Below are 22101 nucleotides of genomic sequence, written 5' to 3' on the forward strand. Positions count from 1 at the left end.
CTGAAAAGGTAATTTGAACTAAAGCTCAAAATGTATTCCAGATCCTTCTAAGGTTGATACTGGCTTCTAAAGAAGGACTTAACTTTTTACTCCCCTTTACATACCCTATATCACAATCTAACTTTCCTATTGTCCCTGTCTTATGCTTGCACTTTTCTCACTCTACTTCCCTGCCTGCTGAATTCCTGTTTCATTTTAAAGTCCAATTTAAGTAATACCTTTTCCATAAGACCTTTCCTGATCCCAATTATTAGTAATGACATTTCCTCTAGGAAGTGAGAAATTGGGAAAGAATTTTTACAACCAGTGTCTCTGATAAAGGTCTCGTTTCTAAAATATACAGAGAATTTAGTCAAATCTATAAGACTATAAGTCATTCCCCAATTGATAAATGGTCAAAGGATATGAACAGGCAGTTTTCAGAGGAAGAAATTAAAGATATAAGCATAAGCATATGAAAAAATACTCTAAAAGAGAAATGCCGATTAAAACAATTCTGAGATACCACATCTCACTGGTCAGATTGGCTAAGATGACAAAACAGAAAATAACAAATGCTGGAGAGGATGTGGAAAAAGTGGAACACTAATGCATTGTTGATAGAGTTGTGAACTGATTCAACCATTCTGGAGAGCAATCTGGAACTATGCCCAAAGGGCTATAAATAATTGCATACCCTTTGACCCAGTAATACCATTTCTAGGGTTGTATCCCAAAGAGATCATAGAATTGGGAACAAGACCCATATGTACAAAAATAGTTATAGCAGCTCTTTTGGTGACAAAGATTTGGAAATTGAGGGGATGTCCATCAATTGGAGAATGGCTAAACAAGTTGTGGTATGTGAATATAATGGGATATTATTTTGCTATAAGAAATGAGGAGCACACTTCATATTTACCTGGAGAGACTTATGCAAACTGATGCTGAGTGAGAAAAGCAGAACCAGGAGAAATTTGTACACAATTACAGACACAACATATGTGTGATGACCCACGTTGATAGACTGGACTCTTCTCAGCAATACAAGGTTATAAGACAACTCCAAAAGACTCATGATGGAAAAAGACATCTACATTCAGAGAAAGAACTAGAGAGAACAGTATGAATGCAGACTGAAGCAAACTACCTGCTCTCTTTCTTTTTCTTGTTTGGTTTTGTTTCCTCTTTCCCATTGTTCATTCCATCAGTTACAATACTTCCTTACAACCTGCCTAATGTCTAATGTTAAAGTATTTGCAGATCCTATACTTGATTACATGCTACCATGGGGTGTGGGGGGAGGAGAGGTAGGGGAAAAAATTTTGAAACTCAAGGGATTGTGGAACTGAATCTTGTAAACTAAAAGTAAACAAACAAATAAATAAAGACAAAAAAATAAAAATGACATTTCCTCTAGCCTCCACATAATACTTTGTTCTAATTTTCTCTAATGCACTTATCATGGAATATTTTGAATTAAAATTATTTATGTTTGCCCTATATCACCCTACTTGACTATAAACATCATGAGGAAAGATGTATAAAGGAAGAAAGCATATTTTATCTAAAATGTGTATCTTTTTTTAACATTTTAGCACAGTGCTCTGCACATAGCAAGCACCAAATAAATGGTTATACATGGTAGTTATTTAATAAATATTTGCTTCCTAGAATTGAATTTGCTAAAATAATAAACGTTCTAAAACAGGACAGTCTCTAGAGAATCTGAATAGCTCAGATAGTCTTGAGGGGATTCAGTCCCAGTCTAACTCATTTTATAAGTTAGTCCAACCTTTCAACCTTCCCTTCCCACCTTTGTATGAAGGTGAAATCAGATTCAAATGAAATTCAAAGACAGCCATTAATTCATTTATGATTCCTTCAGCAAATGTTTTTAAGCACCAACTCTGTTCAAGGCATCTGAGGATTGAGTAGACCTTGCTTTTGAGGAAATTGCAATATAATAGGAGGAAAAGAAACATATAAATAAATCCATACTCTTTCATGCCTCTGCAAATCAGATTCTTAATTTGTCCTGGTTAGATAGAACTGCTGATCAATTTCCTTTTCTATAAAATGAAGGTAGTTGTAGGATCTAAAGCTTAAGGGGCTATTCCTTCTAGCTCTTCATTTTGGAGATGAATGAACCAAGGTCACCTGAAAGATTGTGCACTTACATAAGGTCACAGGGACAAAGTTGCTATTTTAGCCAAATCCTATACCTCCAAATCAATTGTTCTGTCAATTACATTGGAGTAGAAGACTTTTTAGGTATCTTTCAGATCTAAGGGTTTATGAATATCTATTTATATCTATAGCTCTCTATATGTATCTACATCTCTCTCTGTCTCGGTCTCTGTCACTGTCTGTGTCTGTGTCTGTGTGTGTGTGTGTGTGTGTGTGTATAATTCTTAGATTTAGATGTAATACTGTGAGGGTCCTTAAAGATCACCTAGTCCAAATGCCTAAATTTACAGATAAGGGACAAAGACTTGCCTGAGGTCATATAGCTAGTAGGAGAAAAAAATGGTATTTGAACTCAAATTTGATTTCTAATCCAGGACTCTTTCTACTATACCATGTTGCCTTTCTAAATAACAAAGCATAATGATTATCTAACTTAGAATTTCTGGTTATCACTTTAAGTACCATTAACATGCACTATTCCAGAAATTCCTAGAGATTAACTGAATACCTCCACATAAAAATTGTTACTCCTCTTGATGTTCAGTCTTCACCCTTCAACTTTAGCCACCTAAACCCCTTTTAGTGAACTCCTCGTCCATAACCTTGATTTCTTCATATCTCCCACAAAAATTAACACCTTAAGTCACATTCTTTTAGATTTCATTATCAAGCTAGCTTCAGAGGACAATGTGATAAATTCCTGCTAAGATATTCACTTTAGATCCCTATTCAAGGTAGTTTAGTTTTAATAGTAGTCTCCTGAAAATAAGAAAGCATTTTATATCCAAAGGAATTAATCTCTAATGATGAAATGTTCAGCACTGTTACAAGCTAATGAGAATGATATTTTAGGAACAGATGTCCTTGCTGTCGTTTCTCTCAAATTTTCCAGGGTTGTCTTCAGTTCTTCTCAGCAGGCTAGTCCTTCCTATCTCTACCCATTCACCCTGCTCTAGCATTAAACCGGGCCTACTTTCATGATAAAAAAAAAATGCCCCATTTTTCTTTTCTATGGCTTCTCCTTGGTGCATATTTGCTTGTACTTTTTTGATAATGATTTACAAAACCTCTTTGAATGCAGAGAAGGTGCTACATTAAGAAGTTTCTGTTGCATTGTCAGCACTGATTATAATGTTTCCAAAGGATCATTTACAATATACTGCACCAATGATCTGTGTCTTAATATCTCCATAATATTGACACCATGTGATAGAGATCTACGTGTTAACAACTCCATAGAGCAATGCACAGAGTCCAGTATTGGAGGCTATATTTGGACTGAGCAAGCCTTGAGCTATTTAGTCATACACCAAAGCACCCCGAGAGTAGAAAGATCCCAAGGTGATTTTTTTTAAATCAAACACACAGAGTTCTTCAATAATATGGGGGAGCCTTGTCTGATCTATAACTTTGCCAAGGAGCCTATGCCATGAGCTTTTACCAAGATGCATTAGGAATGATGAAAAATGTCAATGAACTTTCACATTTCTCAAAATCTGCCTGAAATCCAACACAGAATGACTTCAAAGAAAGGCCAAGGATATGATAACCTTAAGCAATCTCACTGGAAAAAAATAGGTTGATATTCCAGGAACCCAGAAGACCTTATTAACAGAGCACTTGGAAAGTCACCCTTACGTCTATTTCTCTGTCATCTGAGTTTTGACCCATCAGCAAATTCTCATGTACAACTCAATCTGTCCCAGTTTAAATTCAAGTGTAGCATTTTGCAGGAGGTGGGCCAGTCAGGCACAAGGAACACGTGAACAGTTACCAACCTCCAACATTTCATAGCAGAACATGGAACTATGTTCCCTTTAAGTTAGTAGCAGTGAGTTTTATAAACTTAAAGAGCCTAGACTAGTAATGGAAGCTATCTAGGCACACAGCTACAACCTTGAGAAAATTATTTTTTTCTTTGGACTTCAGTGTTTTCAGTGGCATGCTGAGGGAATCAAAATAGACAATAAGTAAAAAAGACTGTTGTGTCTCTGAAGTTCTTAATCTTTCAAATTTTAGAGTTGGGAGAAGAATGTTTCTCTGTCTAACCAATGGATTGCAGTCTGCACTACTGGAGGGAATACCCATATTCATGACAGCCTAGATCAGCTAATGATACAAAAAAGTAAAAATTATCTATTTGCAAGACAGTATAATACAGTAAAAAACAGATGGATTTAGAATCAAACAAATTGGGTTCATCCTGGTTTTCATTACTTTGTATGAGTTATTTAATCTCTCAGCCTCAGTTTCCTAATCTGTAAAATAGAGATAATAAAATCTGTAGCACTTACCTCAGAGTTGTAGATGAGATTATGTATATAGAGTAGTTGGCAAACTTTCTATGCAAATGTCAACTATTATTATTAATCACATTAGCCCTTTCAAATCAAAACAGTCCTTCTAATCATCTCTTAAATAATAACCCACCTTAGCATATTCAAACATTATTATCCTAATTTACCTGTAACTACTATGACCATCTTTCTCTGTTTTCTAAGTCTTCGTGTACACATTTATCTTACAACTAAAGGTTCCCATTTTTTGAATTTCAATTTAACTCCCCTCCTCATTCAGAATGAAAGACCACATCAAATCATTTTGAATTATAGCAATTTAAACTGCACAAGAAATCTCCTAATTCTCAGTAGGTTTAATGCATTTTTAAATTATAAAATGCCTATTGTGTGCAGGGCATTGTATTCTGTCTTCATAAAATCATAAATTTAGAGAAGGACAGGGATATAGAAGTCACCACTCCAATGCTTCATTTTACATATGAGAAAATTAAGACCCTGTGAGATTAAATGACTTGCCCAAAGTCATAAAGGTAGCAAGTTGCAGAACTGAAATCTCTGCAATTCTGATTTAGCACCCTTTATCCTACATCACACTGCCTTTAGTTGCTTAATGATTACTGGGTGGGGTGGGGGTGCCATGGGGGACATAATAAGTATAATACAAAATAGAACATTATGATTACATGAAATACAAATAAAATCCTGTGTAAAGTCCAAGGAGGAAAATACCACATCTGATTTGGGAAAAGTCAAACAAGAATGGATTCCTGGTTGAGATGATATTTGAGGTTTAAAGGATGGAGAGAATTACACCAGAAGAAGAAATATACCACTCACTTCAATCTAGTCTCATAAATTTAATTAGAGGAGCAAGGGAAGGAAGGTGGAAAGGAAGTAGGGGGAGAGGGAGGGAAGGAGGAAAGAATAAAGCAAGGGAAAAAATGATGAGGAAAGGGAGAAATGGAGGAAGAGAGAAAGGAAGAGAGGTAGGAGAGAAGGAAGGAAGGAAGGAAGGAAGGAAGGAAGGAAGGAAGGAAGGAAAGAAGGAAGGAAGGAAGGAAGGAAGGCAGGAAGGAAGGAAGGCAGGAAGGAAGGAAGGAAGGAAAAGAAACCAGAATACACCCAAAAATCCCTGCAAAAGATAATAAATGATGCTTCCAATCAATCTTACATCATGATGAAGAAAGAAGCATCATGAAACTGCAACAAGTCTAATATGTAAAAGATATGACCACTTTAAATGCCAGTAATTCCTGTCTTTGTGTTCCATATTCCCAAACGATAGCAAGACAAAAAAAAAAAAATAGTGTAACTCTGACAGCATCTTGTCAGAGGTACCCAGGGCTCAATTACTATCTACAAATAAAAGGTCAAGGTTAAAAGCAGCACAGACTCAGAAAATAAATTTGGATCTCCAAAGGAAAGATGAGAAAACAGTAGGCTAAATAAGAAGTCCGACAACTTTAGCCACTTTGCAATAAAACAAGATCAGAAGATACCTGAGATGCTGCAGAACACAGCATTAAATTTAAGCAGACTACTGTGAAATCCTGAAAAGAGTGGGGGGTTCACTTTTTTAATCTGTAGAACATGTCATTCAAATATTGGGTGACCTAGGAGGTCAATTCTTAATCATACTTTTAAGCGGCAGCCAGGATCCATGAGCATCACCTGCTACTACTTCTCTGAGACTATACAAACCTGGGAGGGTTCTGCTTGAAGTAGCTTTTGACACAACTGCCCTCTAACCTGCCTCCCAGTGACATTTTGTGTCAATGATTTGTACAAATAGGAACACTAAGGCTGTTAAGAAGCACTTTGTGCTTTCTGAATGCTTTGATCCTGTCAGGGCAAGAAGTAAATCGTTTAACAAATGCCTACATGATTGCTGTGCAGTTCACTTCTCAAATAACAGTCAACAGATTTCCTAATCCATAGTGCTCAAACACAGGCAGCATACCTAAACCTGGGGTGCCTTCTTTCTACTCTGGTTTGTTACCTCTAGTCCTGATTATAAACCATCCAATCAGAAGACAAAGCTGCAACAGTTGTATTATGAAAAAAAAAAAAACCCAGGACAAAAAATAAAGAGAATTAAAGGTATCCCAAAGAAGAGGGAGCCTCATGATACCCCCCCAACCAGCAACTGCCTTGCTTGAGGGCCCACTGGCTAATGGAATTGAGTGAGTGATGATTTCTACTCAGCAGCTTCTCTGGTCCTTTGCCTTTAAAGTGAAACTTCATATAATGCACCTTTGAAGGAGAAGGGTTCTCTGAAGACTGCTTAAAATGCAGTTGTTTGGAAACATCCAACAACTTATAATAATAATAGCTTGCATTTGTGAAGCCATTTAAGGATTTCCTAAGAATAAGCTATGTAAGAAAGATGTGCAGGTATCCACATGTAACAGATGAGGAAGCAGACTCAGAGAAGGGACATAACTTGACCAAGTCCATATATGCTAATGGAGATACCAGAGCTCCCTTCTAATCCCAGGTCTCCACTCCAAGTTCAATGTTCTTTCCAAGGAATCTCAGATGGAGGGGATTATTAGGACAAATCAAGAGAGAAAAAATTCTACAATATTAGTGCAAGTAAACTTCTATACTTCACTGTAATGCCAGTAACCCAGCTCATAGCCCTGTGCACTGTGCAGACACAGTAGGTGCTTGATAAATGTTTGTTTAGTGAATGAATGTTTGAGTGGGTGATGAATCAATCAATCAATGAACGAATGCATATTTGCCTGATATGCATTCACTCAGAGAAATTCAGCGAAGAGGAACATTCGTATCTCTGTGTGAATTTGCCAAGAGCTAAACTTTCCATTCCTCTCTTAGCCAATGAATTCCAGTCCTAAGTGGGGTGGGTAATTTCAGCGTAATTCACGACTCACTGGTGAAGCAAATAGTTGCAGCTACTAGCCTCATAGGGAACAGGGATTGTGCCCACTTCTTTAGGAACTCGGCTTGGTTTATACAAAAAAAAAAAAAAATCACACAAACTCTGTCTCTGTCCTGACCTCTATCCATCCCTTTCCAATCTCTCGCTTTCCTTTTGACACACAATCCCATGGCCCCTAAACCTGCTCTCAGCTCCTTCGCTCCCACCAGTGGCCAGATCCCGCCGGCCCCGTTTGCCAACAAGACGCCAATAGAAGCCACGTTTCCCATGAATGCGTGAGCCCCATGCTAACACCGCGGACTAGCTCCCAGCCAAATGGCCAATACCATTCGAACGTTAGTCTAGAACCCCAGGCTCCGAGCCTTTTTCGGGGGGTGGGAGTGGGAACATCTCCGATACAGAAAGGTGCTAGTGGAAAGGGAAGCAGGTCTTGGAAGGACAAAATTAAAGAAAAGCAGCAAGAGGGAAAACGGGTTGAAGAGCAGGAGTAACAGCTCGGCGCATTTTTGTGTAGTTTGTGCTTCCCCACGGCTGAGATCTATTATCTCCTCCTGGTAGGAATCTCTACACACAAATTACAGAAGAGAAAACTCTGAGAAGTCCGAAATGTGCCATGTGCCGATGGTCAACTACTTAGTGCTGGAGCATGATTCGAATCCTGAGCTCTCCTCAGTACATTCACCTGTGGACTCGAGCCAGCTCTCAAAAGGGTCAAGGGTCCTCCTCTCTGTCCTTCCAATTGATTTCACTTTCCGTCCCGACCTTAGAGCAGTAAAACTTAATCTTTCACCAAACTCCATCTGTTCAGGCAACCAACTTGATCCATCCTCACACACACACACACACACACACACACACACACACCAACACACACACACCAACACACATACACACACACACACACACACACACACACACACACCCGCATGTATCTTGGGATTTGAAGCGAGGAGGCAGAGTGGGGGCTAGCTACAACCATTGCTGTGTGAAAAGAGATAGGGAACGACGAGACAGAGGAATTCCCTTCAGCTTTCCTTAAGATTTGGCTCTTAGCGTAGCCTTAGGCCTTTAGGCTCTGGAAGGCTGGGAGCCTGGGTCACCCGGAAGGGCTAATGCCTACATTCCCGAGGGAAGCAGCAGATTTGCCCACTCCAACTAGGGATCAGCCAAGTCCGCAGCATCCTTTCTGAATGGGGCCTCAATTGCCTTAAAGTTCAGTCACATCCTCTATCAGCGACACAAAGAGGGCCTCAACAGAGAGTTCACTTGTTTCCCCAAAGAGGCATCAAGGCAACTGCATTTGGATGGCGCTCGTGCGCTCACACATACATAAACACACAAACATCGCACACACAAGGATACACGTACACGTACACACACTGAGTAGGACGAGCTAATAAAACCATAAGGAGAAGTGCATTTCCTTACTCCGTGTTTAGAGATATTTTACCCCAGAGCAGTAACGGTAAAAAAAAAAAAAAAAAAAAAAAAAGCCGGGGAGTGGGGGAGGCGGGGGATTAGAAACAGGATTCCCTCCCCCGCGCCCAGTCACAAAGAAACTGGGTCCAGCAGTCACCTGTTGGATGCTCAGAGTCCTCGCCAAGCTCTGTCCAGCTGCAGCGCCACTGTATAACCTACCCTCTTATCCTCAGACCCTGAGCTGTCACTGATATCCCCGTTTCTCCCTACCAGGTCTTGGATTTTTTGGAGTTGCCTGCTCAGGGATGTGTCTTCTATTCCTGTAGCTGAATAATTTCACGCGCGTGTCCTCCTGCCGCTCCGATCTCTCCCCAGTGCATACACACTCACACACGCTCTGCTGTTAATATTCAAGCTGCTCAATGCTCCTTTAATGAAGTGCACGCGGCCTCCTCCCGCGCCCTAGCAGCCATCCCTGCCGATCTCTAAGCGCTTACATTCTGCACCTGCTAACCTGCGGACAAATTGCAATGGGAGAACAGCCTGCCATAAGGACCCCTGCTTCAAGATCTAGTGAAGAGGAGCCTATGAGCAGCGCGTTGTGTGCCCCGCTTCCTCTGCTCCCCTTTTATCCCTGATACCTGCCTCGGAATTGGGATGCGAGGGGGGAGGTAGAACAACTCTTGGGAACCAAGAGAGATGGCTGGGTTTGGTGGAGCTGGAGCTCCGCGAGACTGCCAGTCACAGACGGAGAAAGCCACAACTTCCCCAGTGACCCGAACCCAAGAGTGGGTTGCCTTCTCGAATGCCGGGCCGAGCCTCGGGACCCCTTCCCTGGGAAGGGACAAACCGACAACTTCAGAGAGACCGTGCCCGCGTTAAAGTGGGGAACTGGGCGCGGCGACGAGCTACTCACCCCTTGGTCTGGGCGCCGGCCGGAGCCGCCCCCTCGCGGGACTGAAGGGCGAGCAGCAAGTGCAGCGGAAGGACTTGTGTGGGTCTCTCTGTGTATGTCTGTGTGTTAATTTTTGCTCCCCCTCCGTTCTTCTCCCTGCTCCGCGGGAGCTAAGCGCTCCAACTCCAGCCTCTCTGTGCAGGCAATCCCATGAGGGGAGAGGCAGAGAGAGCGCAGCCCGGCCGGGAGCACATCCCTTCACTGGACGAGTCAGCGAAGCCACAGCATGGGGGGAGGAGGGGAGAGGAGGAGGGAGGAAGGGACTGGGAATGAAGTTGGGTGGGAAGCGGGGCGGGGGGTGGGGGTGACCGACCCCAGCAGCACCAACTCTCCTTGGACTTTAAGCACCCGGCTGGATGCACCGACGCTCTTTTCCTCTGGTTCTGGCTCTGGCTCTGGCTCTGGCTGCGGCTCCGGCTCCCAAGCCCTCCTGGAGCTTCTAGCCGGGGGCTGGCGATCCGGCCGCCCCCTGAATCCAGGCCCCAGACGGAGGGAGCAGCCGGACGCCTTGACAGCTGCGGGGAAACCTCTGTCCGCTCCCGCCGGCCGCCGCCTACCCAGAGCGCCGCTGCATCGTGCTTTCCGGCAGACAGGCAGGCAGGCAGAGAGGGAGAGAAGGAGGGAGGGAGGGAGAAAGAAAGGCGGAGAAGGAGGGCGGGGGCCGGAGAGCGGGGTTTTCTCCTTTTCGCTCCCAGGCTTCGGGCTTTAGGGCTCTCCCTCCCCTACCCACCCGCCTCCCCCAATCCCCCTTTCCACGATGTCCTCTCTCTCTCCCTCCCCCTCTCTGTGCTTGCACTGCTCTCTCCCAGATCCCTGTTTCCCTTGATGCTCTGCTGGGTTCCGGCTAGAGACTGAGAGGGCGGCAGCAGCCAAGGCTCGAGCCGGTTTGGGCAATAGCAGTAGCAGCAGCAGCCTTGGCCGCCACCGCCGCCGCCTCTTCCCGCGCGCCCACGTGCCGGGGTCCCGTTGTGCGCGCGCCAGTGGGGTAGGAGGGCGTATGAGGGAGTGGGGGTGGGAGGAGGGGAGAATCTTCCTGCGAGAAGGAATGCAAAGGGTACCAAGGGAGAAATGGACGAAGGGCGCAGGACCCAGTCTGCGGCTCTGGGAAGCCTGATGTGCAAATTCCACCCCTTCCCCCCCCCCCACCCCTTGCAGAATATAAAGAGCCAGAGAAAGGGAGGAGGGGGGAGGGGCCCGTTTCCACTCCGCAGCATCAGCAACAAGATGAGGAAGCAAAGAAGCTGCTTCCTGACTCTGCCAAGGGGACAAATTCCAAGCGTCCTCTGTTACCGGTCCCTTCCTCCCCGCCCCGTCTCCCTCATCCCCACCACCCCCATCCCCAGCCAAATAGAAAAATTCTGACAGAGCTGGCCCAAGGTTTGAGGGAGGAGGTGTCATAATCATTGCGTATATTGGCTTCCCTTATGGTTCTACTCACCTATAGACTTTTTCTCCCTCCTTTAATTAGACAACCGATGTTCCCTTTTCCAGTAGAAACTGTCTTTGGCTTACACGATTGGAACTTATTTCCTACCATCAATCTACCCAGAAATATTTGTTCAGCACCTACTATGTTGGTTGCCAAGCTGAATAAGACATCATTTTTGCCATGAAGGAGTTTACCGCAGGTTTAAGGAAATATGCAATAATCATTTGAAAAGTTAAACAATATAAGTTTGTCAACTGTGAAGTGAAGATTAAAAGGCAGTACAGCAGGAGAACGCTACATGTGGAGGAGAGGCTTTGTATTAGAGTACCATCTCTACAACATACAGTACTACCTGTGTGACCTTAAGCTAGTCACTTAACCTGCCTGGGCCTTAACTTGTCCTCACCTGTAAAAGGAGAAGTTATACTAGATTTCCTCTAAGGTCCCTTTAAGCTCCAAATCGGTGGCCCTTCTTAGCTCACAGGGTTATTATTGAATCATCTTGTTGCCTCAGAGTGATAGATCTATAGATACATATGCAATTTATTATAATAGTAGGAGCTCAAAACAATAAAAAGGAATGCTGCAATACACAACTAATTCCTGGATAACATGTGAGTGACAACTTTTCAATTACCTAGTATTTAAGAAATAAGAGAGAACAATTGAAAATGGGATGGCCACAAAACGAGAAGTTTGAACTGAAATTTCAAGGGATTACATTTTAGAGAAGAGCAAAAACATTAATCAAAATAAGACATTCTGGGAAAAGCCTAGGGTTGTTAGTGGAAGCACTGGAAGAAGAGGCTGAAAAAGCTGATCGCCCAGCAGTACACCAAGGTAAAAGACATACAATGTACTGGAAAGGGGAATTAGGGGAAAGATTTTAACCACAAGGACTCTTCAATTACAGAGATAGACAAAGAGGACAATTGGGCTTCCTTCTCCCCAAGATTCAGCACCTGAGTCTTGGACAGCAGCATTCCCTCTTCCAAAGACAACAGTGATTCCAATCATTTCAATTCAACTCAGAAAACTTTTATTGCTTTTATTGTTATTATGCACAAGGTAAAATTCTGAGGATGCAAATATGAAAAAATTAAAGCTTGTGAAGTAAAAAGTGCAATAGTTACACAAATCATGATCATACAAGGTAGTTATGTGACAACAAGATTATAGAATTATAGATTTGGAGTTTGAAGGGGCCTTAGAGACTATTTAGTACAATTTCCTCCCCTTAGTAATAAAGTTATTGGCCCAGCGGATTAAATTATCTATCCAAGGTCACACAGATATTAGGTAGTAGATCAGGATTCGAACTCTGATTCTAAATTCCAATTGCACTTTCCATTATGTCAAGATAGAATCACAGCATTTAAATTTAGATGGGGCCTTGGATATCACTTAGCCAGTCAACTCCCTCATTTTACACATAAGAAAACTGAAGAATACAAAGATTAAATGACTAGCCCATGATCAAACTGCCAGTAAGTGGCAAAATTGGGGTTTTTATAAAGATTCTCTGATTCCAAGCTATTTTTTTCTCCTTTACACATGCTACCTCTGAAAGAGATAAGCTTCAGCTACAGGATTAGTGAAGGCTTCATGGAGGAGGTGGAAACTGAGTATGGCCTTGAAGAAAGACAATTTAATTCAACAATCATTAAGCACCTAGAATATGAAAGGCACTTAATAACACATTTGGCAGAGGAGAAGTGAAGGAGCAGAGAAATTCCTACTGTAATTTATGCTCTACTGAAGATTTTAGTGTATCTGGGGAATCCAGAAGAATAGCTTTTGGGGATTCCTTTAGTTTTAATTAATTTTAAAGAAATAGCAGGTTAATAGACTAGCTGGTATGCATTCTGTTCCATTAGTCCACAGGAAAAGAAAGTCCATTAGAAGACATGAAAAACAAAGGAAAAAAAAAGCAAGTTTTGTTGGGGGGGAGTGGGGGGAGAAGGGGGTTGGGAAAGCTAGACTTGTCAGATCATCTGCTTACTAAGGGCAAAGACCATGTCTTCTACTTCCTTTATATCTTACAGGTCCTTGTGCAGATCTTGACAAATCTTAACAATACATGTTTATTGATTGACTAATATTTGAAAAATTGGATAAAAAAGAGATGTTGAGTAGAGGGGGGGAAATGTTGATGTGTATGTATAATGAAATAGAAACAGAGATTCTGACAATGAGTTGTGTAGCTGTGTAGCTTGGGGGAGCTTGCTTCCCTGAGTAAACTTCACTAGCATGATTTTTAAGAATAATTCATTTTTCAAACATTCTTCACAAATTTTCTCTATAAACAAAAAAAAACAGTAGAATTTATTTTTTTTCCCTTCACAACATTGTCAAGACTTTTGTTTTGGAGGGAGACAAGGAAGCAAAGACAGTAAAGTTAATCAAGAATTGAACACCTGGGGCAGTTAGGTGGCATAGTGAATAGAGAACTGGCCCTGAGTCAGGAGGACCTGAGTTCAACACTTACTTGGGGAAGTCACTTAACCCCAATTGCCATGCATTCCCCCCTTCAGAAAGCAAAAAAAAAAAAAAAAATTCGAACAACAATTTTTAGAAGGCAGGGAGGAAGGAATTAAAAGTAGGTATTGTAGGGGTGGCCAGGTAGCACAGTGAGTAAGAGCACTGGCTCCACTGTCGGGGTGACTTATGGATCAAATCCTGGCTCAGACATTTAGCACCCACCCAGAAACACCTGGCCGTGTAACCTTGAGCAAGTAACTTAACCCCAATTGCTTAGGGTCATCCAGATGGCTCAGCAAGTAAGAGCACCAGCTCCAGTGTCGGGATGACCTGGGGTTCAATTCCAGGCTCCGATACTTAGCACCACACCCAGAAATAACTGGCCATGTAACCTTGAGCAAGTTACTTAACCCCGGTTGCTTTAAAAATTAAAAAAAAAAATAGGTAGTGTAAAACAAAATTTTCAAGGAAAACTTGTTAGTACCTAAAGGCAAGTGAGGACTTTCTCTGAAATCATGACACTCAGAATTTTACCAACTAAAATTTCCATATCTGTTTGATGAAAACCATATTAAAAGTTAGGAGTACCATCTTATATTTTGAATAATGCCCTCATTGCCTGAAAATATTAATGAAATTTCTATTAATTTCAGTTTGAGTTATTTGAGGTTTTCAGGAATTTCATTCCTCATGAGTGGGAAATGTAATGATTTTTCACTGCTGGAAACCTCAGTGTGGATTTCTGTCCTTTTGTTTTTCAGAGTTTGGGAGACAATGAGAGTGGATATGAAGCTATTCCTTCAACTGTTATGCCATTATTGCTCCTCTAGATTCCCTATTTATGAAACTGTTGATTACCATGGAATTGCATAATGGACATATTAATTCTGTCATGGTGTGCATAAATACAGCATAAGACTAATACTTTCCAAGAATAGGAACCACACTATGGTCCCATCTACAGTATTAAAGGCAATTCTATATACCAGCGTTTGAGGATATTATTTAGCTATAATGTGTCTAGATCAGGGCAGCTAGAATGGTTAAAGCCATTGACTCCTTGACATATAAGGTTCATTTGAAAGAACGTGGTAAGATTAGCCTGGAAAAGAGAAGTCTCAGGGGAGATATTACAGATATTTTCAAGTATTTGAAGAATTTCCATGTGGAAGAATGATTAGAATTAGACTGCTTAGCCCAAGAATGAAGAACAAGGAACAACAGGAAGAAGTTAACAAGAAGCAAATTTAGGTTCAATATCAGGGAGTACTTCTTAAGAGACAGCCAAGTGGTGCAATGGATAGAGTTCTGGGCCTGGAGCCAGAAAGACTTATCTTTCTGAGTTGAAATCTGGCCTCAGACACTTACAAGCTATGTGAACCTAGCCAAGTCACGTAACCCTATTTGCCTCAGTTTCCTCATCTGTAAAATAAACTGGAGAAGGAAGTGGCAAACCACTTCAATATCTTTGCCAAGAAGATCCCAAATGAGATCAGGAAGAATCAGACATGAGTGAAATACGACTCAAAAGAACTTCTTGAGAACTAGAATTTTCTAAAAGTAGAATGGGCATCTTTGAAAAGAGAAACACACACACGCACGTATGCGCACACACACACACACACACACACACACACACCCATGCACACAGAGTGTTTTTCAAATAGAGGTTAGAAGATAGAGTGTCAATAATATAATAATGAGGACTTCTTTAAATGATGAGGAACAGATGGGCTACCAAGGGCCCTTGAAACTCAAATTCTGTGATCCTATGGAGCAACATAGCCTTAGAGATATCAATATTTTTACCCTTTTTTGACCACCAAAACATTATGATAACATATTTCTTCCACTGAACTAGCTGCCTTTCATAGTATGGGGCTGGATTTAGTGTCAGAAGACTTGGAACTGAGGCCTGACTGAAACTGTAAGACTTAGTTATATCACTTTACTTGTAAGCATCTCATTTTTTTTTCATTTGTCAAGTGGAGATATACTATTTGCATTAGCTTCCTTGATTTCTGTGAAGAAAGTGCTTTATAAGCAGTTATATATGCATATATATATCATAGGTGTATGTATCATACATGCTTAGGGATATAAATACATATACCTATCATATGTATATATGTATTTAAGTGGGTAACACATATACACACTGACAAATATTCCACGTCACCATTATACTCAATAAATCCATTGGTTCCCTTATTATTTCTAGGATCATATATAAATTCCTCATCTCTACCACCTAACTTCCTTAGCTCCCTTCAGTTCTCAGCTAATATCCCACCATCTGCAAGAGGCCTTTCCCACTCTACTAATCTTAGTGACTTCCCTGTGAGGGCTGACTGACCTCTCGGTTACTTAAAGTCCTTCACAATCTGGATCTAAACTACCTACCTTCCTTTCCAGTATAGGGAGGGAGAGAGACAGAAGCAGAGAGAGAGAGAGAGAGAGAGAGAGAGAGAGAGAGAGAGAGAGAGAGAGAGAGAGAGATACACATATATGTATGTTTATAACATTCCATCACCTATCTCAGTATCCTTGCATAGGCAGTCCTTAATTCCTGGCATGGTCACCCTCTTTACCTCCACCAATCAGAATACCTAGTTTCCTCAATTCCACAGCTATCTTATTTAAGAAACCCTCTTCATACTTTGTACTGCTTGAGAGTAGGAACTGTTTTTTTTCCCATTCTTTATATCCCTAGCACCTAGCACCTATTTATTGAATAACCAATATTGAGTTTAATATGTGTGTGTACTTGTGATATACATTTATTTATAATTAAATGTGCATCTTGTTTCCCCAATGGACTATAAGATTTTGAAGAGTAGAGACTATTCATTTTTCCTTTGTAGGCCTAATGGTTAGTGCTGCACTTGGCAGATAGAAAACAATTAATAAATATTAAGTGGGGATGGCCAGGTAGAACAGTGAGTAAGAGCACCGGCCCCAGAGTCCGGATGACCTGGGATCGAATCTGGGCTCTGATACTTAGTACCACACCCAGAAATAACTGTCCATGTAACCTTGAGCAAGTTACTTAACCCCAACTGCTTTAAAAAATAAATAAATAAATAAATGTTAAGTGATGATTAATACAGGGCATGTTGTAATTATCCATATTTAAAGTGGCACAGCAAATATATATATATATATATATATATATATATATATATATTTTACTTTTGGCAGTGGTATTGAGTATGAAAATAGAATTAATATGAAAAATTGTTCCTGACAAATTTTTGATACTTTTTATTAAGGCTGAATTCAATCATTACAGTCCTTGAAAGGAGAATTAAGTATGACTACTTGAATTATTATTATTCATAATCATAAGCATCATTATAATTATTGTTATTATTATTATTGTTGTGGTGGTAATGGTTGTTAATGAGATTATGAAAATTGGTGCCACTTAAAAGCAGCCAAAGTTTCAGTCAACACCCTGCATATAATTATGAAATGACCATTTTTCCTCTCAAATTTAAATGCGTTCACTGAACCAAATCTAAAAGTTGCACACTTATAAAAAAAAATTTGATTTTCTTCATAAGCCAATCCTGTCATCATTTGAAACCATTAGAAAGATCATGCTTCAGTCAAGAACAGCTCCTCATCATCATTTTTTATGACATCCTGGACCTGTTTTGTTCACTTTTAATGGCTGTTCAGACATCTAAGAGATAATATTGATCTTGGCCCTTGAGTGGGATTGATTATTCAGCATGCCACTATTAAAATGTCCTCGAATTGCTTAAGCATTCACTTCAACATACAAGAATACTATTTTGCCAACAGCATGTATCCAGAAGTAGTGAGATTAAATGCCTGCTAAACAGAACAGGTCAAGCTTCATGAAAATTCTTTGTATTAAGTTTTTATAAAACAACATAAAAATGTAAATATTAATGGGAAAAAAACACTGAGTTAATGATAAAGCACAATATCAATGCAAGCGATTATTATCTCTGGAAATTATTATATCTGTCCATTTTTTCTAGTTCAGAAGATGGGGATTGGGGAGAAAAGAGGATGTGCGAAATTCTACTCCATTCTTCACCTGTTGGTTTGTAGATTGTAATTTGCTGGTTCTTCCTCAAAGAAGATTTTTTGAGGTTCTACTGTATGCCAGGTACTGTGCTTAGAACTGGGGATACAACGAAAAAATGAGAAAATGTCTTCCTTTAAGGAATGCGTATTGTACTGGAAGGAAATAATGTCCATAGAGATAAATAAATGTGAAATATTCACTGAGTAATTATGGAATAATTTCAGGATTATGGAGAACAGTAACAATTGAGATCAGTAGATACTACCTATAGAAGACGGTACCTGAACTGTTCTTTGGAAGAAGCTAATACAATGTACAGTACACTCCAGGCATGGGGAAACCTTAGGCTGGATACCTTAAGCTTTAGTATTGTACCAGATCTGATTGATCTCAGTCACCTACTTGAAAAGCTATAATGGAAGAACTTCTCTAGAAAGAGAGAAAAAGGCAAAGGAACAATGATGAATTATATCAGAAAAATGAGTGATTACTTGAGTGTAACATTCAAATATATGGACAAAAAGGTATGAAGTGGAGGATTCTTAAGCCTTCACTGCCTGTAATTCACAACCTACTTATCATTCAACAGGTCAGGTTTCCAGAACATTCAAACCACTACAATACAACTGTATACGCAGAAATAAAAATAACCTTTGTGCAATGGTCTGCTGGTAAATATTTAACAACTGGCTGGGGGGGGGGGGACTCAGAGTAGAGAATGTGCATGACCTCATTCTATGCTTAATATGAATTATTAACACTTTCTAGCACTCTCTTAAATCAAGACAATCAACAAAACCATATAAGAAGGCGTAAACTGTAGTTTGCCCATGTTCAAAATGTAAATGCTCTCACTGAAAATTTAACAATCAGATCCCTAGTTATGGTATGGGCTGTCACCAGCACATCCCTGCAAGTCCTATGAATTATATAACTATCTGAAAATATTTTAAATTCTTTTCCATTCATTGTGATTTCATTTTGTTCCTTTTTAATTTGATTTGTTTTCACCATGTTCTTTTTAATCAGATTATCAAATTTTGTTAATGTTGTTTTCCCAAAGAATCAACTCTTAATTTTTGTTAATTAGTTACGGGCTTGTTGGTTTCCAGTTTATCTTCTCTAATTTTTGAGATTTTTCCTTTTATGCTTATGTTGGATTTGTTTATTCCTGAGTTCCCAAAATTTTAATTGCATATTCAGTTCATTAATCCTTGCTTTTCCTAATTTGTCTTATGCTTGTAGACACATTTTAGTATGTTGTCTAACAATTATCATTGTGTATCATATAATGATTGTTTCTCTGACTTCAGTGCACTAATTGTTCATGATTTCATGAATAAGTATTTGTTTAGCTGTGTCTTTTTCTGGTATTTCCTATATTCATTAGTATTGTATCATGTTATAATTCATAAAGGCTTTTTTCTGCTTTTTAACATTTATTTATAATTTCTCCATATAGAGAAATATGTATATTCTTTAATGTTCTCATTAAGATGTTAAAAATATTTTATTCTAAATTCTCTAAAAGTTTCTTCAGTTCTATATTTTCCATTTTGTTCCTCTTCTTGTAAAATTTCAGCATCTCTGAAAGCAGAACATTAAAATTGTTTATCATTGTTATTTTATGATGGTTCTCCTTTTTACAACTGAGTTAACTTTTCTTTTGTGAATCTAGATGTGTTGCCATTTGGTGCATATGTTTCCTTTAATGTATGTGATTTCCTTGTCTATCCCTATATTGTTCATTTTTATTTCTGCTTTTTTTTGATAGTATGATTAAAATTCCTAGTTCTCTCTCATTTACCTAAGACAAAGTAAATTCTATTCAAGTCTCTCATTTTGATTCTATGTGTGTTGTTGCTTCTTATAAATAATAGATCATAAGTTGTCTTTTTTTTAATAAATGCCTATTCTCTTGCCTTTCATCTAATCTAGTCTGCCACTCTTTTTAATTTTATTAGACTTTTTAGACCATTTACATTTAAATTTGTGAGTGAGACTGGTTATATTCTATATTAATTCCTCTATTTAAAAAAAAAGTATTTATTTTGTATCCTCTGCTTGTTGTAGGCCAATACTTTGTCTTTAGAATTAGTTTTCTTTAAACTACTTTGATATAACTATAATTCTCATAGGCTTCTTTTAAATATACCCCCTCATTCCCAATTTTCCACCTTCTCACTAGTTTAAGGATTTTACTTTCCTTATTGGTTTCTTTCAATTCATTTTTAGTTATATTTTTCTTTCTCTTGTTTGTTCTTTCCCTTTCTTTTAAGTGGTTAGTTCAAAATTTCTCCTCTAATGTCAACTGCATGTTAACTTTCCTTTTACTGTGCCTTTTTCTAAGAAATTTTTCTTCAATTTGTTTTCTTCACTAATTCTCTCCCCTTACATTCTACTTTGGAACTGTTTTCTCAGATTTGTGTATTCTACCACTATTTACTTCTTCTATAATCTATGTTCTTCTTGGGATAGAAACTTTAGAAGTGTAAGGTTTCAGTTTCTTCTAACCAATTCCTATGTTATAATCTTTATAGATCTTGTTCAACCATCACTATCATGAGGAAGCTAATACTAAACAGAGGTAATAATCCATGGAGAAATTACCTTATATCCAAAATCATTTTTATAAAATTTTATACCCTAAACATCCCAAGATTGCTTTTTTTTGGTATTTTCTGTGGGTCTATCCTTCCCTTCTAGGAGCTAGGTGCCACTAAACTATTGAACACTTCTTCTCCTGGTCAAAGATTTGACCACAGAGGCACAATACTCTTTCATAAAAGGTACTTTAAATGAACCAACTCCTTCTAGAATAAACCCATCATGGAGTCCTCATTTACCATAGAAGTAATGCAATGTTTTTTCATAAATAAGTTTTTTAAGAATGTCTTCTGTTCTTATGTCATTTTAGTCTTTTTCTGTATTCTCCCTTCTAACCCTTTCAGAGAGCCTTCCCAAGTAAAAATGTTTTATTAAGGAGGAAAAAAAGTACACTTGATTAACATATTGAAAAACTTTTATTGTTGTTTATTTCCTAGTTGACTTTTTAGGGTTCTCTAAATAAACTGTCACAGCATATGAAAACAGTGATACCTCTGCTTCTTTTTAATTTATTTTTCTTTTATTATTATAGCTAGCAATTCTAATATAATATTGAATAGTACTGGTGACAATAGACATTCTTGCTTCACCCTTGATCTTATGGGAAAAGTTTTCATTTTATCTTCATTACGTATAATTGCTCCTGGTTATATTTTTTAAATTTTATTTAATATATTTTTTATTCCATTTTATGTTCTGAAATATTTCCCTCCCTTCCCACCTCACACTAGAGAAGGCCACCATTTCACAAATACACGTGTAAACAAATATTCATGCACACGTGTGTGTTTGCATAAACCATACTATATATACTTCTATTTATCAGTTCTTTCTTTAAAGGTTGATAGTCTTTTCCTTCATAGGTCCTTTGTAGTCAATTTGATCCTTTATGATACTCAGAATAACTTTGTCATTTGCAGTTAATGTTTGAAAAATATTACTGTTAATGATTCTTGGTTCTACTCATTGCACTCTTCATTATTTCACACAAATCTTTTTTTAATCAACCTGCTCAGAGAGGATTCTGGGAGAATGGTGGAGTAGATCAGAAAATTCCAAGCTCTCAAGATCCCCCCTCCCCCACAAAAGAGTTAAAATATCACCTTAGGGTGAACAAAGTATGGGTGAAGATATAAAAGAAGAAGGGTATAACCTGAGTCCTCCTGGGACAATTTGAGAAGATCAGAAGAAAAATCCTAGGACAATGTTTGGTCCTTATGAAGAGTAAATACCTCCAAGCTAGGTTTCATTTTAACAGCAAGCCACAATCTTCATAATAAATGAGGAGCAAGCCCTGTGGTTAGTTGGTTTGAAAGGTTGCCTGGGCTCCAGTCACCAGAACTTTTACCCCTAGGGTAGTGAGGGGTGTTGGGCATCTGAGCCAGGGAAAATCAAGGGAGCCTCTACTGACCAGGAGAACCAGACCCAGCTGTGCTGTGAGCAGTAGGGGCCAGAAGGAACCAGCACATGCCTGGTGAGTGCAGAAGCAGTGGGGCAGAAAGACCCTGGTTGTGGGCACTTACATGAGGTTGAAAGTTTGGCTTTGGTTTAAGGCTAGAGGGAAGAACTCAAAATCTGGGGAAAGAGACACCATTTCCCACACCCCAGGGCTAGAGGTGACTACAAATAATTAAGCTATCACCACAAAATATCAAGAGGCAAAGGAGAAACAATCCAGCCATAGAAAACTATTATGGGAATAGAGATGACCAGGGTTCATCATCAAAGGAAGATATTAAAGTAAAGAAACTCCCAAAGACTAATGTCAAATTG

At 39.3% G+C, this 22101-nt stretch overlaps 1 long non-coding RNA gene across 1 annotated transcript in view; it reads right to left on the reverse strand.

The window, feature by feature from the left end:
- LOC138172558 (uncharacterized) overlaps positions 1-10000 on the reverse strand; it is a 264181-nt gene extending 254181 nt beyond the window's left edge. Inside the window, exon 1 of the long non-coding RNA XR_011171154.1 lies at positions 9710-10000. This is a non-coding gene — a long non-coding RNA (uncharacterized lncRNA). The remainder of the gene's footprint in view (positions 1-9709) is intronic.
- Between the last annotated feature and the right edge of the window lie 12101 nt (positions 10001-22101).

Source organism: Petaurus breviceps, unplaced genomic scaffold (genome assembly GCF_028583685.1).
Source record: "Petaurus breviceps papuanus isolate PSGF00001 unplaced genomic scaffold, PetGlider_PUasm1.0 551, whole genome shotgun sequence".
NCBI classification, from domain to species: Eukaryota; Metazoa; Chordata; class Mammalia; order Diprotodontia; family Petauridae; genus Petaurus; species Petaurus breviceps.